Source organism: Callithrix jacchus, chromosome 4, assembly GCF_049354715.1.
Source record: "Callithrix jacchus isolate 240 chromosome 4, calJac240_pri, whole genome shotgun sequence".
NCBI lineage: Eukaryota > Metazoa > Chordata > Mammalia > Primates > Cebidae > Callithrix > Callithrix jacchus.
The window spans coordinates 128,345,765-128,362,214 of NC_133505.1; the positions used below are offsets into that span (position 1 = coordinate 128,345,765).

Consider the following 16,450-nt stretch of genomic DNA (forward strand, 5'->3'; position numbering starts at 1 on the left):
CAATTTATTTTTTAAATACTTATTGCAGAAAATTAGGAAATACTAATAAACACAAAGGAAAACAAATTCCAGTATCCTTAATTTCACCAGTTATACATTATCGGCATTAAAACCTAAACATACTTTTTAAGAACGTTTTTCACTCATATATAAAAATATGCTATATATATAAAAGTTCACACTATAAGGTTTACAATATGTTCTTATAGCTTAATACATCAAAACATCTTTTAATATTAATCAGATTTAATTTCAAATATAAAATGCATGAGGACATATTTTGTTCATTTCACATCTAGCATAAAGTTTGTAATAGGTGCTTAGTAAATATTTGTTGAAAGGAGAAATGACTGAATAACAATCATTTAAATATTTCTCCCAACACAAATCAGGCTACATAATAGATTACAATGAGAAATAATAAAATATATTCCTTAAATATATTATTTAGTCTTAAAATATTCAGAATTGTTATGTATATTCATATATGCATCAGCATTTCATATAATCTTGACAAATTCGCTCTTATTTTAAAACGTATTTGCCATTTTGTAAGGTGAAACTGACATCTCGTGTTAATTTATCTTATTTGAATCTGATGAGAATTGTACATTTTTATGGCACTTATCCATAGTTATTTTGTAAATTGCTTATTTACATATGCATCAGCATTTCAGATAACTTTGACAAATTTGCTCTTATTTGAAAACATATTTGCCATTTTGTAAGGTGAAAACTGACATCTCATGTTAATTTACATTATTTGAATCTGATGAGAATTGTACATTTTTTGTGGCACTTATCCATATTTAGTTATTTTGTAAATTGCTTATTCAAATAATTTTGGAAGTGACTCTGAATATCTAAAACACATTATCATCTACCAATTCAGGCATCTGTATTATAACAATAATAATAAAATTCTTAAAGAGATTTGCTGAGAAATATTCAACCACATTCTATAATGAGAAGCATAAACAGGATTTTATAACGTTATGTGCAACAAACTTAATTATGCATTGAAGGCATCAGAATTTTAATGCCTCTTCCCCCTCCTCCGCCTCCTTTTTTTTTTTTTTTTTTTTTGAGACAGTCTTGCTCTGTCACCCAGGCTGGAGTGGCGCGATCTTGGCTCACTGCAACCGCTGCCTCCCGGGTTCCAGCCATTCTCCTGCCTCATCCTCTGGAGTAGCTGGGACTACAGGCACGCGCCACCACACCCGGCTAATTTTTGTATTTTTTAGTAGAGACGGGGTTTCACCATATTGGCCAGGCTGGTCTCAACTCCTGACCTCCTGATCCGTCCTCCTCGGCTTCCCAAACTGCTAGGATTAAAGGAGTGAGCTGCTGCGCCGGCCCCATTTCAGGCATTTCTTGTGAGATCCTTGGTTCTTGCCTAGGTATTTCTTCCACAAGCAGTCTTTAAGGATGTCATCTTTGACGTTTCTTTTCTTAGAAGTTTTTGTAGTACTTATCCATTCCTCTAATGTGTTTTGCACAATGTTGCCTCGCCTAGTCCACACTTTCTCGTTGGCTGCTACATTGTCTCCGGGGTAATTTGCTTGTTCTCATCTCAATGTTCTCCTTATCTCTGGGGTAACTGGTTGTTCTCATCTTAAATGTAATAAATGCATTTAAGCCCCTTTCATGAGAAGTTATTTATTTTTAGGCATTTGAGCTCATCACAGTGCCTTGACAATTTAGGAAAATAAATATTAAACTCAAAAAGATAATGCCCCTGTTGAGGATTATTTAATGTGCAATATTGTCTAGGTTATACCTCTAGCAACTAATTTTGTAAATGTTTACATTCATATTTATTAAAGCCCATTTTTCATTTGCATGAATATAGTAGACTTTCCCTTCCCTTTCAAGCTGGTTTCTTTTTGCTTTGATTGTTCATTAATGTTCTGCATCTGGACAGGACTGATTAGTCTCTTCTTAGGTATTGTCTCATTTCTAACAGTGTTTGGGTCAACTTTCGAATGACTCACATTGATATTACATTTGTTGTATCTCTTCATTAGATGGCTCACATTAGTATTACATTAATCGTAATACCAATTAATTGTATCTCTTCATTGGATAAAAAATTTCTTAATGGTAGCATTAACGTTTTCCTTCTCAATCATTCTACCTACTTTCTAGTGCTTGGAGGGCTATATCTTCATGAATATTCAATGTATAGCTGATAGGACATGCTCTTAAAATTAGTGAGAAAAAGTGCTCTTAATCATAGTCCTTTGCTTAGATAAATGGTTAAATCAAATGTCCTGTCTAAAGATGACCTATCAGTATAAAGTAATGTGGGATTCACTAATGATGTTCATGATTTTTGTTCACCATCTCTGTTGATTACTTGAATTACAGAGTTAAGAATTTGCTTATAAAATTTGTTGATAATTCTAAATTTACAGGGGTAGCAAAAACTTGATTAAATGTAAACTTAATATTTTGTTATTAATTTAAGATATGCTTTGATAATCTGGAAACATTAATCTTCTATGAAAATCTAATGGAGTTTATATATTCAAGTATGTAAAGAATTTCTAAGGGCATAAGTCATAACATATACACCATGGAATATTATGCAGCAATCAGAAATGATGAGTTTGTGTCATTTGTAGGGACATGGATGAATCTGGAGAACATCATTCTCAGCAAACTGACACAAGAACAGAAAATGAAACACCGCATATTCTCACTCATAGGCAGGTGATGAAAAATGAGAACACATGGACACAGAGAGGGGAGTACTAAACACTGGGGTCTATTGGGGGGAAAAGGGGAGGGCCAGTGGGAGGGGGAGGTGGGGAGGGATAGCCTGGGGAGAAATGCCAAATGTGGGTGAAGGGGAGAAAGGAAGCAAAACACACTGCCATGTGTGTACATATGCAACTGCCTTGCATGTTCTGCACATGTACCCCAAAACCTAAAATGCAATAAAAAATAAATAAAAATATCTTAACTTTCCCATGCAAAAAAAAAAAAAAAAAGATTTTATCCAAAGGTGACCAATTTATGATAGAGTACAGAATCAGCAAAGGGCTACATTATGCAATATGTTTTCCCATTACTTTTGGTTGTTTGAAAGTAAAAGTATTTCTTTACATTGCTATCATTCAGAGTTTTTAACAAAATAGGCATTTATTTAAAAGAAAGTACTGTTTCATTGGAGTATCATGTCAGTTTTACCTTTTTTTCTTCAATGAGTAAACCTCATGCTCTGAAGAGTTCTACATCTTAAGGCATGAGTTGCTCACCCTTAATTTGGAGAGGCACATGATGAAGTTGATGGATTTTCTGAGGTCTTTTTCAGGTGTCTCTTCTATCATAGTCATAAAAAAGGAATCGTTACTATATAGAGTAATGAGAAAATGTGAAAAACTTCTCCTCTCCATCCTTTGAACCCCATAGGAATTTATATCTTTATTTGCTTTGTATTATACAAGATTTGTCTTATTTCTTTATTATTCTTTATTAAAGGTAGGGACTTTCTTCTTAAAGGTGGGGACTGTGGACCTCTTACATCAGTAGGAAACTTTTCTTTTGTGTAAAAAGTAGAACCAAAAGTTTGGTGAATTGAACTGACTGTCAGAAAAACACATTAAAATCCCCCTCTTGCTGTGAATTAGCCACATGATATTTAATGAATCACTTACTGACCTCAGTTTTTTTTATCTAAAAAATGAAAGGATTAAACTAGCTGATCCTGAAGCTAATCTCTACTCCTAAAATTTTACAAAGTTTATAATAGTAATAACCAATCCTTAGTCATCCCTATTAACATAACACACTGGGAATGTATGGAACATGTTTATATACTAATATATTTGGATTTCCTTTGCTGCTAATCACCCACAATCTGCAAGAAGGTTTGGATTCGACAGTTTTCTTTAGGCTCTTTCAATTAGCAAACATGCCAAGTTATATTTATTTAGTGTATACTGATAACTGCTCCTAATTGCTGCCAACTCTGAGCAAGGAATCCTCCGCTATATAAATGACTTCAGAGGTGCACTTATGTAAGAATTGATTAGATCCTGCTATTTATATGACTTCTCCATGTTCCTCCAGAGGCCAAGAGACCTGTTCACTGACACAGGTAAAATAATTCAAACTGAAAGTTTTATTTTGTATTCCTGTTTTATATCCTGACTTTTAAACCTGTGCTAAAGCAAGTGAACCAGCACTTTTTTTTCCAGCTTATTTAATTACAAAACAATAATAAGGATATATGAAAGCTGCTGATACTCAGGTGTATATGTAGTAAAGATCAAATTAGTTCATTGTAGATAAAATTTTTACTGAAACAATGTTTCCTCAGTTTCTAAAATAATATGTACATATATATGTGTGTATATATGTATGTATACACTGATACAAGAGGTGTGTTTTAGAATGTAGAGCTAACATATTTGATATATATATCAAATATGTTGTATAACATATATATGTTAGCTCTACATTCTAAAACAAAGCTCACATATACCCAACTCCCACCACACACACACTTAGCTGAGTTGCACTTTGACACAGAGGGTGTGACTGCAAAGACATAATAAACAGAACAGCCAACAAAAACCATTTAACTAGGCCCACCTATGCAGTATGACCGAGTTGAGGATAAGCCTCACTCAAATATTTCACCTGGCATGTGTTCAAGTTTTGAGGTCGAATGAGTCTGCTTTTGTTTCTCACTAAGCCTGGAAGAAAGGGGACTTGTTAGGGAGGAGGAGAGGAGAGAAGGGAGGAATGAGTTAAGTCCTTAGCATCTTTAGTGCTTTTTCTTTGCTTCTTTTCAAACAAGCACACCACATTGAATAGCATGTGGAAATTTGGCATTTCCAGTGAATAGAAATTAACTGGCAAACAACAAAAAGGAAAATGAAGGAATACTGCTGGATGCTGTTTGGCTTGTCTCTGCCTGTCGGAGAGGAACACATGTGAATCCAATGATTTAAGATGAATTTACCTACATTTTTGGCTCCTGTTCAGATATTTTAGATTTCTTACTAATTTTGTTCACTTGGGAGGGTTTTTAAAAGTATGATCTGTAAGTTAGGAATAAAAAACAGAAGACTTAAAAGAAGTATGGGCAAACAACTGTTCAAATATTCCACTTCAGAAAATTTGCTCATTTGTTTTCTTTTGGAGAAACACACACACACACGTGCTCTCTCTCTCTCTCTCTCTCTCTCTCTCTCTCTCTCTCTCTCTCTCTCTCTCTCTCTCTCTCTCTCTCTCTCTCTCTCTCTTATTTAAATAGCCAGAAAACCACCAACACAAGTATCTATAGTGTTCTAACTTTTGGAAAAGATTGCTAATCTGGTATTTTGAAAAGAAATTTTTCTTTTTAAGAATAGAAAATCTCCTCCAATATCAAAATCCTTTTATATTCATATACAGTAATTTTGCCCTCTCCATAATTTGCTGTATGCACTTCAAGGTTGGAAACTAAAACCTCATTTTATTCTAGTGTATTGTAAAAGTTTACTATGAACAAGCTGTGTTGTGACATTATCTACTGAGTGAATGAGTATGGATTTAGTACAAAGCCGGAAGCCAACCTCATGGCTCACTTCTTCTTTGCTCTTTCTTCAGAGAAAACAATCTGATACAAATGACAAATCATATTGTTTTTATTCAAATCAATGTTTTCCTGAATATGGAACAGATACTCTTTGTTGTGACACCTCAGTCATGACTTGTGATTGGAACAATTAGTCAAAGGAGGTTATTTGGTAAAAGAACAATGTCCAGTGACAGAAATCACCTTTCATGAAGATTACTTCTAGAAAAAGTTATATAAGCTTATGCTTTTGTGACAAGGTTGTCAAACAATTCATCACGCATGGAAAGTAACATAACTATGACCTTTCCAACAATAGCAAGGTCTTAGATTTTACAGTTCTCAGACATTGTCATTAAATTAGGATGACCAAGTTGAAAAAAGTTTTAGCTTTCGTGATAATTGAGCATTAACCTCAAAGAAAAATATATCATGAGGAAAAAGATACCTACAGATGATACTGCTCAGCAAAACTGGACTTCATTATTTTATATCAGGTTATAGTCATCTGAAAAGTAGGGACTTTCAGAATTATAGACTAATTGAGCTGGAAGGAAACTTACTTCACAGTACAACTATAGGCATACCTTGTTTGTTTGTTTGTTTGTTTGTTTGTTTGTTTGTTTGTTTGTTTTTTGAGACGGAGTTTCGCTCTTCTTACCCAGGCTGGAGTGCAATGGCGCTATCTCGGCTCACCGCAACCTCCACCTCCTGGGTTCAGGCAATTCTCCTGCCTCAGCCTCCTGAGTAGCTGGGATTACAGGCACGCGCCACCACGCCCAGCTAATTTTTTGTATTTTGAGTAGAGACGGGGTTTCACCACTTTGGCCAGGACGGGCTCGATCTGTTGACCTCGTGATCCACCCGCCTCGGCCTCCCAAAGTGCTGGTATTACAGGTGCGAGCCACCGCGCCCGGCCGGCATACCTTGTTTTATTGAATTTCACAGATAAATGCTTTTTTTTTTTTTTACAAATTAAAATTGAGACAACCTTGTGTGAAGCACGTCTATCAGTACCATTTTTCCAACAGCATGTGCTTACTGCATGTCTTTGTTACGTTTTGGTAATTTTCAAGGTATTTCAAACTTTTTCATTACTTTTATATCTGAGATGGTATCTTTGATATTACTATTGTAATTGTTCTGAAGCATCAGGAACTGTGCCCAGAAGCATTAATTGATAAATAATTTATGTGTTCTGACTGCTCCACCAGCCAGCTCCTCCCCATCTCTCTCTCTGTCTCTCTGTCTCTTTATCTCTCTTTCTCTCTATCTCTCTGTGTCTCTCTTTGTGGTCTCTCTCTCTCTTCTCCACCCCTCCCCCTCCCTCCAGCCTTCCTACTCCTTGAGTCACAAAAATATTGAAATTAGGCCTATTAATAACCTACAATGGCCTCTAAGCATTCAAGAGAAATGGAGAGTTGTACATATCTCACTTTAGATCAAAACCTATAAATGATTAAGCTTAGTGAGGATATGTTTGAAACCTGAGAGTCTAAAAGCTAGGCCTCTTGCACCAGTTAACTGAGTTGTCAATGTAAAGAAAAATTTATGAAAGGAAATTTAAAGTGCTACTTCAGTGAATACATGAATGATAAAGCAAAACAGCCTTATTGCTGATTCAGAGAGAGTTTGAGTGGCCTAGATAGAAGACCAAAGCAGCCGCAACGTTCTCCTAAGCCAAAGCCTACTCCAGACCAACGTCCTAACGCTTTTCAATTCTTTAAAGGTTGATAAAGGTGAGAAAGCTGCAGGAAAATGTCTGCAGTTAGGAGAAGTTGATTCATGAGGTTTAAGGAAAGAACTCTCAGAAAAAAAGATTTCCTTCAAATTACGACTGCTCATTGATGGTGTACCTGGTCACTCAAGAGCCCTGATGGAGATGTACAAGATTAATGTTTTCCTGCCTGCTAACAAAGCATTGATTCTTCAACCCATGAATGAAGGAGTAATTTTGACTTTCAAGTCTTATTATTTAAGAAATGCATTTTTAAAGGCCATAGTTGCCATGGATAGTGATTCATCTGATGGATCTGGGTGAAGTAAATTGAAAACCTTCTGGAAAGGATTTACCATTATAGATTCCATTAAGAAAATTTTTGATTCATTGGAGGAGGTTATAACAACAACATTAACAAGTCTGAAAGAAGTTGATTCCAACCCTAATGGATGTCTTTGAAGAGCTCAGGACTTCAGTGGAGGAAGTAACTGCAAATGTAGTGGAAATAGCAAGAGAAGTAGAATTAGAGGTGAAGCCTGAATATGTAACTGAATTGCTGCAATCTCATAATAACACCTTAAGGGATGAGGAGTTGTTTCTTATGGATAGTTAAAGAAAATGATTCCTGAAATGGAATCTACCCCTGATAAATATGCTCTGAACATTGTGGAAATGACAACCAAGGATTTAGAATATTGTTTAAAATTAGTTGATAAAGCAGTGGTGGGGACTCCAATTTTGAAAGAAGTTCTGTTGTCAGTAAAATTCTGTCAAACAGCATGCTACAGAGAAACCTTTCATGAAAGAAAGAGTCAATCAATGTGGCCAATTCATTGTGGTCTTATTTTAAGAGATTGCCTCCACTACACCAACCTTCAGCAACAACTTCTCTGATCAATCAGCAGCCCTCAACATCAAGGCAATACCCTCCACCAGCAATAAGATTCCTATTGACTAAAGGCTCAGATAATTGTCAGGAATTTTTAGCAATAAAGTACTTTTTAATTAAGGTAGGTATATTACTTTTAGACACAATGCTATTGCATACTTAATAGACTACAGTATAGTATAAACATAACTTTTATATGCTCTGGGGAAACATTATTTGTGTTACTTGATTTATTGCTGTATTTGCTTTTATGCAGTGTTCTGTAATGAACCCACAGTATCTCCAAGGTATGCCTGGATATCACATCATGGATGAGGAAGCTTAGGCTTAAAGGTACCAAGTGACTGCACAGCAAGTTGTGGGCAAAACTTGGTTAAGACTCAGTTTTCTTAACCCCCAAACCCTATGCACATTCTCTTATAGCAGATTTCAGGCAGATACTAGGTGATAAGTTTGTCTTCATTCCATATTAGTGTCTCTGGCATCTAGAATTCAAAGAGGGAGGTACCTGTGTTTGGGTTGAGTATACCAGATTGAATTTCAAACCACAATTTCTTAGAAAATTGAGGCAGTGCTTCTCATGTGTCCAGGAACACCTGACTGCTCACTTTCAATAAATGTACAGTGAAAAGAATATTCTACTTTCTTTTGAGTGGAGTGAGACACTCAATTTCTAAGAAAGAAATAAAATATTTCCCCAGTATTTCACCATTTGGATGAGTTTCTGCCTGAAGTCGACATTAACTTTCCAAAGACAAATATTTTTACAAAATCAAAAGAAAAATTGCTATTGTAGTTTTTTTCTTTTGAAAAAATTTTTAGAAGTGTTCATTAAATAAAATAACCCAAATATAATTGTTATGTCCTGAACTGAAGTCACCATATGACTGGTTTGATTTATTTGTTAAAAATGAAATTACAAAATTTAAAGGAAAGCACATTTAACAGATTTTGAAAGGTTAATAATTGTTGACTATAGCAGGAGGTGATTGAGAAAGGGTTCAGAAACTATTTTGCATGGGTCTCTAAATAATAATTCATCATTCGAATCTGTCCAATGTGTTCAGCTTTCACAGACCAGCTTAGTAACAGAGCCAAATTAAAGTTGGCAACTTAAAAGCTTATTGAATCTTTGGACCAAGGGTTTTCTTGTTGTTTAGAATTTTTCAAAGACAGAATAATTATTTAAGGTAAGAAAGTACTTGCCCATGAAAATACGCTTTAACATTGTTTCTCTAAGAATAGGGTTCTATTTTAATATCTCATATTTCTCTTGTATCCTAGTGACTTTGCAGATATTCCTCAACACTCATTTTCCTGGTAAATTCCTTCATTTTACTTTGGCTCATAATAGATGACCTTTAGCTCTACAGGATACAGTAATTTAACTCCCCTGGAAGCTAATACTGATAGTACTATTTCCAATCATATTGTTCTTTGATGTTTACCTTCAAAGCCACCTCAAAGCAGCTAAAACAAAAGTTTTTACTTGCCCTTTCTCTGTTACTAACTTATTTTTTCTTAAAATATGCTGTTTGTTCATAATGTTAAAATAGAGAACTCTGTTTTATATTTTAAAAATGTGATTTACCTATCAAAAAATGCAATATGCATGAACTGCAAATTATGTACTAGATGTATGTTGCGTATAAAACATCATATTTAAGAATCCTCAAGAGTGCTATGTATCTCATTTTACTGCAAGCAGCACAGAGAAGGCAGATGGAATATTCAACACTCCACTTGGAAATCTCTAGCTACATCATCCAGTTCATTAGGTACTTTTTCTACTTTCTCCCCGTTAGTGCAGGCAACAGTGTTGCTAAGTTTCTGCAAGTATGTAACAAAAATTCCTTTTTTCCAGGATCCAATAACATTCCTTCACCACCTTAAAGACCTCCCAGCAGCCTCCTCAAAGATTTTGATGAGACTTTGAGAGTTTTCCTAAAAATCTCTTCAAGACCTCCAGTGCTTTCATTAACATACTCCATAGGCCTCCCAAGCTTCTTTCTACTACATCATCCCCAAAGCCGCTGATATATTTTGAAACTTTGGGTGCAATAACACCCTACTTCCAAGGACAAAAATTTGTATTGGTTATCTATTATTGTGTAACAAATCACCTCATAACTTAGTGGTACAAAACAACGATATTATTATCCCTCATACTCTCTGTGGATTAGGAGTTTGAGAATAGCTTTTTGGCTCTCTCCAGCTTGAGGTCCTTCATAAGGTTGCAGTCAGATTTCAGCTAGGAAAGCAACCATCTGAAGGTTACTGGGGCTGGTGGATGCACTTTCAAGGTGATTTGGTCACCTGGCTTGTGGCTGGTGCTGGTTGCAAGAAGTTACCTCAGTTTGTTACTGCATAGATCCTTCTCCAGGGACGCTTTAGCATCTCATGGCTTTACAGTGTTAGGAGATGACTCTCCATATGTCTCTCACATCTTGTGAGCAGAAGAACTTAAAATTTCCCTTATTCTGAATTCTCTTTTCACAGATGTTTGCATAGTAAACTGACTTGATTGATAAAGATAGTCCCCCTCTAGAGCAAAGGGCAAGGATTTTTCATTGGTCTCCTATTTAATGCTATCTCCTTAAACTAAGGATCAGGCAAGTTTACAGCACATTATAAAAAATTGAGTTTCCTAAGTTTGGGTGTGTATGTTCTTTAACACATACAGTACATGTATAGGCATCCCTTGTTCCACTTTGCATTGGCCTGTGGAAATTGGGGTTTAAAGAACTGAACATGCTTAAACTTTGGTTACTTTCATTGTTTTGAGTAATCAGTTGACATTGACTCAGGGGTCTTGTATCTATCTTCTGTTAACATCCACAACACTGTGGCAAGGTAACTTGTTTGTTTGCAAGTAAGATAAAATCTTAGATATTTTCTGGTTCTTGATAGGGGACTGGCTTCCCCTAGAGTGAGTGATTGAATGACCAACAACCAACACAGAAGCTGAGATGACTTTTTGAATTAGCCTAGAATGTCACATATCATAATTTCTATAATGTTCTATTGGCCAGCCCTGATTCAGTATAGAAATGGACTATACACAATAGGGAATACCAGCAGATAAGACTCATTGACAACTATCTTGAAACATAGCTACCACAGCTCTCCTAAAGGGTGTAAAAACCTGAGCTCAGGAATAATACACTGATTATCTTTATGTTCCCTGTAGAGCTCAAATTAGTGTCTTCATACAATACCCATGCAAAAAAGTATTTGTTGAGTATCATTATGTGGAAGAGTACTGAAGTTACTAATAGCATGTGAATTGAGATCAAGAGAATTAAAAATATAATAGTCATATTTCATTTAACCTTATAAATTCAACTTTATGAATTAAGGGGGAGAAAAAGAAACTGGTTTTCACAAAGCAAGGACCTTTAAACATAAGCAAATTACTTCCTATGATGCTCAACTGAAAAAAAAACAATAATCTACCGCTACTCCACAGAAAAATAATTTGCTGAACTTTTTTAGAAACAGAATTATATTCAAACCATGTTTATTCTAATTCATAAATGTTTAGTGAACTTTCATAGTTAATTTTGACTTAAGCAATCCATCCTCTATAAATGTATTTAGAACCTAATCACTGAAAATATCCCAACTGGACTCGGCAACATTTTAATGAAATATTAAGACAGGGAAAAGAAGAGATTTTAGTGTAGTGATATAGTTCATCTAACTATATCTAAATCAAACTGCCATCTTCGAGTCCTGCCTCATTTATGATACCAGCTCAGCTAACAGCACAGAATTCTTTGAAGCTCAGTAATTGAGATTTATCAAAAATAAACCAAAACCCCAGAAACCTGCCACCATCTTGGTGGAAATAATTTTCAAATTCTTATGCAGTTATTATATTTTCTGGCTTGGAGGCATAATGAGTTTAAAGCATTAATTAGGAACACATTCCATCCTTTGCCTCCCATGGTTAAACTGTTTAATTAAAGGCCTTGAAGCCTTCTGGGCAAAACAACCAGGCCGCGGCATGATCATCTCCCTCTTGTTTTCTTTGCTTCATGCTTCTTCATCTTTAGAAATGTAATTCATTTATTCTAGGACTGTTTGGCACTTTCCACTTAGCCAACAGTAGACAAAAAAAGTCAGTAGTAGTTTGGTTTTGTAGATTCTTAAAGAGACTAATCTCTGATGGTTGTAGACAGTCATTTATTGCATAAACATTTGTTGAGAAAGTTCCAGCTTAAGAATCCTGATACTGTGCTGGGTGTTTTGAAACAAGTGATAAATCTGATGTAGCTCCTTGTTTGCATCTAAAGGAGTTCTCAGGAAAGAAGGTGAAATGAGACAGAGACATTCCAGTCTACAACCCAAAGAAAAAAGAGGTAATATGCCATGGTAAAATGTTATAATAATGCAGACAGAGAAGAGATTATTTCTTGATAGGAGGAATTATTGTTAGGCTTTCTAATGATTTTGGACTTTATTCCAGGACCAAGAGGAAGGCATTTTCAAAGACTTTTAAAGATAAGAACTACTGATTCAGATTTGTATTTTAAATAGCTAACTCAGGCTGAGGTGCAGAGTTTGGATAGGAAGGGGTAAGAATAGAAAGAGAAAGATAAGATGGCTCCTTTACTAAGTTTGCCTTTGTTGCTGTTAGTATTTGCAGTCTGTCCTTTTTCTTGATAATCCATTTTAGACAATGACAATCTCTTCTGGCTTGACTCAGTATCCTCTTTCAAGTATCTTTTTGATTTTCACCTTCTGGTCTCTCACCTTGTGATCATACAAAGAAATGTACTTAGTTTCAATAAAATCAACACAATGGATCCACTTACTGCATGACTCCCCCAGGAGTGAAATCAGAGATGGTAAGGTGAGAAGAAATTAGGGAACATTACTGCCATTTGTCATTGTGGTGATTGTAGATTTTTCTAAGTTTAAATTTCAAGAGTGTGCATGTGTGTGTGTGTGTGTGCACATGCACGCATACATGTATGGATGCTCATCTCAGTATCATTGAAGCCATATACCAAAGACTGTAAGATTGGCCCTTGACTACAGGCATGGGACAAAGGAAATCAGAATTCATGTTCTAGACTCAGCAGTCTTAGGAATGGTAAACTCTGAAACGTTTAAGTCCATGAAAATAGAGGAGAGCAGGCACTGTGTCCAAAATGAAAAGCCTAATTATGGTTCTGCCAAATGGGATGGATGTTAGAGAAATTTTCTGGAGCAGTTGAAGCTAGAAGAAATGAACATTTTTTGAAGAACATTTAAAAAAGCATGTGGGCACAAATGGAATTGAATGTATATTTCTACTTCCTCATTTGCTTTCTTTAATTTTTCTTAAAAAAGTTCTAAATTGACACATTGTAATTGTACATATTTAGGGAACATGATCTGAAATTTGGATACATGTATATGCTGTCTAATTATCAAATCAGGGTAGTTAGCATATTTATTCATCACCTTACAAACTTTTTATTTTTTCTGGTGAGAACATTCAAAACTCACTCTTTTAGCTATTTTTGTACTTTACAATACTTTATTCTTGACCATAGTTACCCTACTGTGCAATACAACACCAGAACTTATTCCTCCTAATTGTAACCTTGCACCCATGACCAACCTCTCTCCATTTTCTCTTTTCCTATCTCCTTCTCAGTCTCTGATAACTACTCTTCTACTGTCTACTTCTATAAGAGAGTTTTTCTACATTCCACATATGAGTGAGACCATGTGGTGTTTTCCTGTAAGTATCTGCCTTGTTTCACTTAATGCGGATGTTCTCCAGTTTTATCTATGTTGTTGCAAATGACAGAATTCATTCTTTTTATGTCTGAATAGTATTTTGTGTGTGTGTGTGTGTGTGTGTGTGTGTGTGTGTGTGTACAGTATTTTCTTTATGTATGGTATTCATCCACTAATGACCACTTAGGTTTATTATATGTTTTGGGTATTTTGAATAGTGCTGCAATAAACGTGGGAGTGCAGATATCTGTTTGACATACTGATTTCACTTTTTTGGATATATACCCAGAAGTGGGATTGCTAGATTGTATGACAGTTCTACTGTTAACTTTTGAAGAACCCCCATAGAGTTTTCCATGTGTATGTACTAATGTACCTTGCCACCAACAGTACATAAGTCTTCCCTCTTCTCGACAATCCCATCAATACTTACTTTCTTTTGTCTTTTTTGTAATAGCCATTCTAACTGGAATAAGGTAGTATATCGTTGTAGTGTTGGTTTGTATTTCCTTGATGATTAGTGATGATGAGCATGTTTTCATATACCTCTTAGCCATTTGTACATCTTGTTTTGAGAAATGTCTATTTGGGTCTTTTGCCCATTTTCAATCTAATTGTTTTCCTGCTGTGTTGAGATATATACCTTCTATATTTAATTTGTTGAGAGTGTTTATCATGAAGGGTTTTTGAATTTTACAAAATGCTTTTTCTGCATCTATTGAAATAACAATATGGTTTTAGGCTTTCTTTCTGTTAATGTGTTGTATCACATTTATTGATTTACATATGTTGAACCATCCTTCCATGCCTTGGATTAATCACACTTAGTCATAGTGAATAATCTTAATGCGCTGTTGAATTTGGTTTGCTAGCATTTCATTGTGAATTTTTGCATCTGTATTCATCAGGGATATTGGAATGCAATTTTATTTTTTGTGTGTATCCTGACCCAGTTTTTGTATCAGAGTAATGGTGTCTTTACAAATGAATTTGGAAGTGTTCCTGCCTCTTTAATTTCCTGGAACTGTTTGAGAAAAAAATGGCACTAGTTCTTCTTCAAATTCATCTGTAAAGCAATCAAATCCTAGGCTTTTCTCTGATGGAAGATTATTATTACTGATTCAGTTTCCTCACTCATAATTTGTTCAGATTTTCTATTTCTTTATAATTTATTTTATCTAGGTTATCAAATCTGTTGACATGTATTTGTCTATAATAGTTCGATTTTTTATTTCTGTTGTGTCAGTTGTATGTCTCCTTTTTCATTTCTGATTTTGAGTCTTCTCTCATTATTTAAAATTTTGTATAGATAATGGTTTGTTTGTTTTGTTTTTCTTTCCATGAAAACAACTTTTCACTCATTGGTCTTTTGAATTGTTTGTAATCTCTGTTTTAGTTATTTCTTCTCTGGGCCTTATTATTTTACTGCATTCCTTATACCAACCTTGGATTTAGTTTCTTCTTGTTTTTCAATTTCATTGTCAAGTTGTTTATTAAAAATCTTTCTTCTTTTGTGATGTAGAAGGATATTGCTATTAACTTCCCTCTCACAACTGTTTTTGTTGTGTCCCAGAGGCTTTGGTATGATGTTTCTATTCTCATTTGTCTCAAGAAATTTTACCATTTAATTTCTTCATTGACCCAATGTTATTTGGAAACAGTTTGTATAATTTCCATGTATTTGTAATGTTTTTGTTTGCTTTTGATTTCTAATCTTATACCATCATGGTTAGAATACATACTTTATATGCTCTCTTTCTTCTTAGATTTGTTAAGACTTGTTTGTATCCTAGCATGATCTATTCTGGAGAATGTTCCAACTGCAGTTGAGAAGAATGTGTATTCTGTAGCTGTTAAATAGAGTGTTCTGTAAATGACTGCTAGGTCCACTTGGTCTATCGTACAGTTTAAGTCCAATGTTACTTTGTTCATTTTGCATGTAGATGATCTATTCATTTTTGAAAATGGAATGTTGAAGCCCCCACTATTATTTTCTTGCAGTCTATCTGTCCTTTTAGATCTAATATTTACTTTTTAAAGCTGGATGCTCTGGTGTTAGATGCATATATATTTGTATTTGTTATATTTGCATATATAAAAATATATTATTTATATTTGCTATATATTTATATATTGTTGAATTGATTCCTTTATCATTATATAATGACATTCTTTGTTTCTTTTTACAGTTTTTGCTTGAAGTTTATTTGATCTAATATAAGTATAGCTACTCTTGCTTTCTTCTAATTTCTATTTGTATGGAATGTCTTTTCCCATTTCTTCACTCTCAGTCTGTCTTTAATGGTGAGGTAAGTCTCTTTCAGCAGCATTTGGGTCTTTTTGTAAAACAAAAATACTTAGCTATTCTATATCTTTTAATTGAAGAATTTAATACATTTACATTCAAAATAATTATTAATAGACATGGATTTACTCTTATCATTTTTAGTTGTTTTCTAGATTCTGTGTATCTTTCTCTCTTGTGGTTTACCTCTGTGGTTTGAAGGGTTTCTGTGGTGATAAGCTTTTCTTT

At 34.6% G+C, this 16,450-nt stretch overlaps 1 long non-coding RNA gene across 2 annotated transcripts in view; it reads left to right on the forward strand.

The window, feature by feature from the left end:
* LOC118152967 (uncharacterized) overlaps positions 1 to 16,450 on the forward strand; it is a 197,848-nt gene that overhangs the window by 36,238 nt on the left and 145,160 nt on the right. Inside the window, exon 1 of one of the 2 annotated variants that reach the window (XR_004742054.3) lies at positions 12,293 to 12,545. The exons of the other annotated variant lie outside the window; for it this stretch is intronic. This is a non-coding gene — a long non-coding RNA (uncharacterized LOC118152967). Of the gene's footprint in view, positions 1 to 12,292; positions 12,546 to 16,450 lie in introns of those variants that run through there. 2 annotated transcript variants of the gene reach the window in all.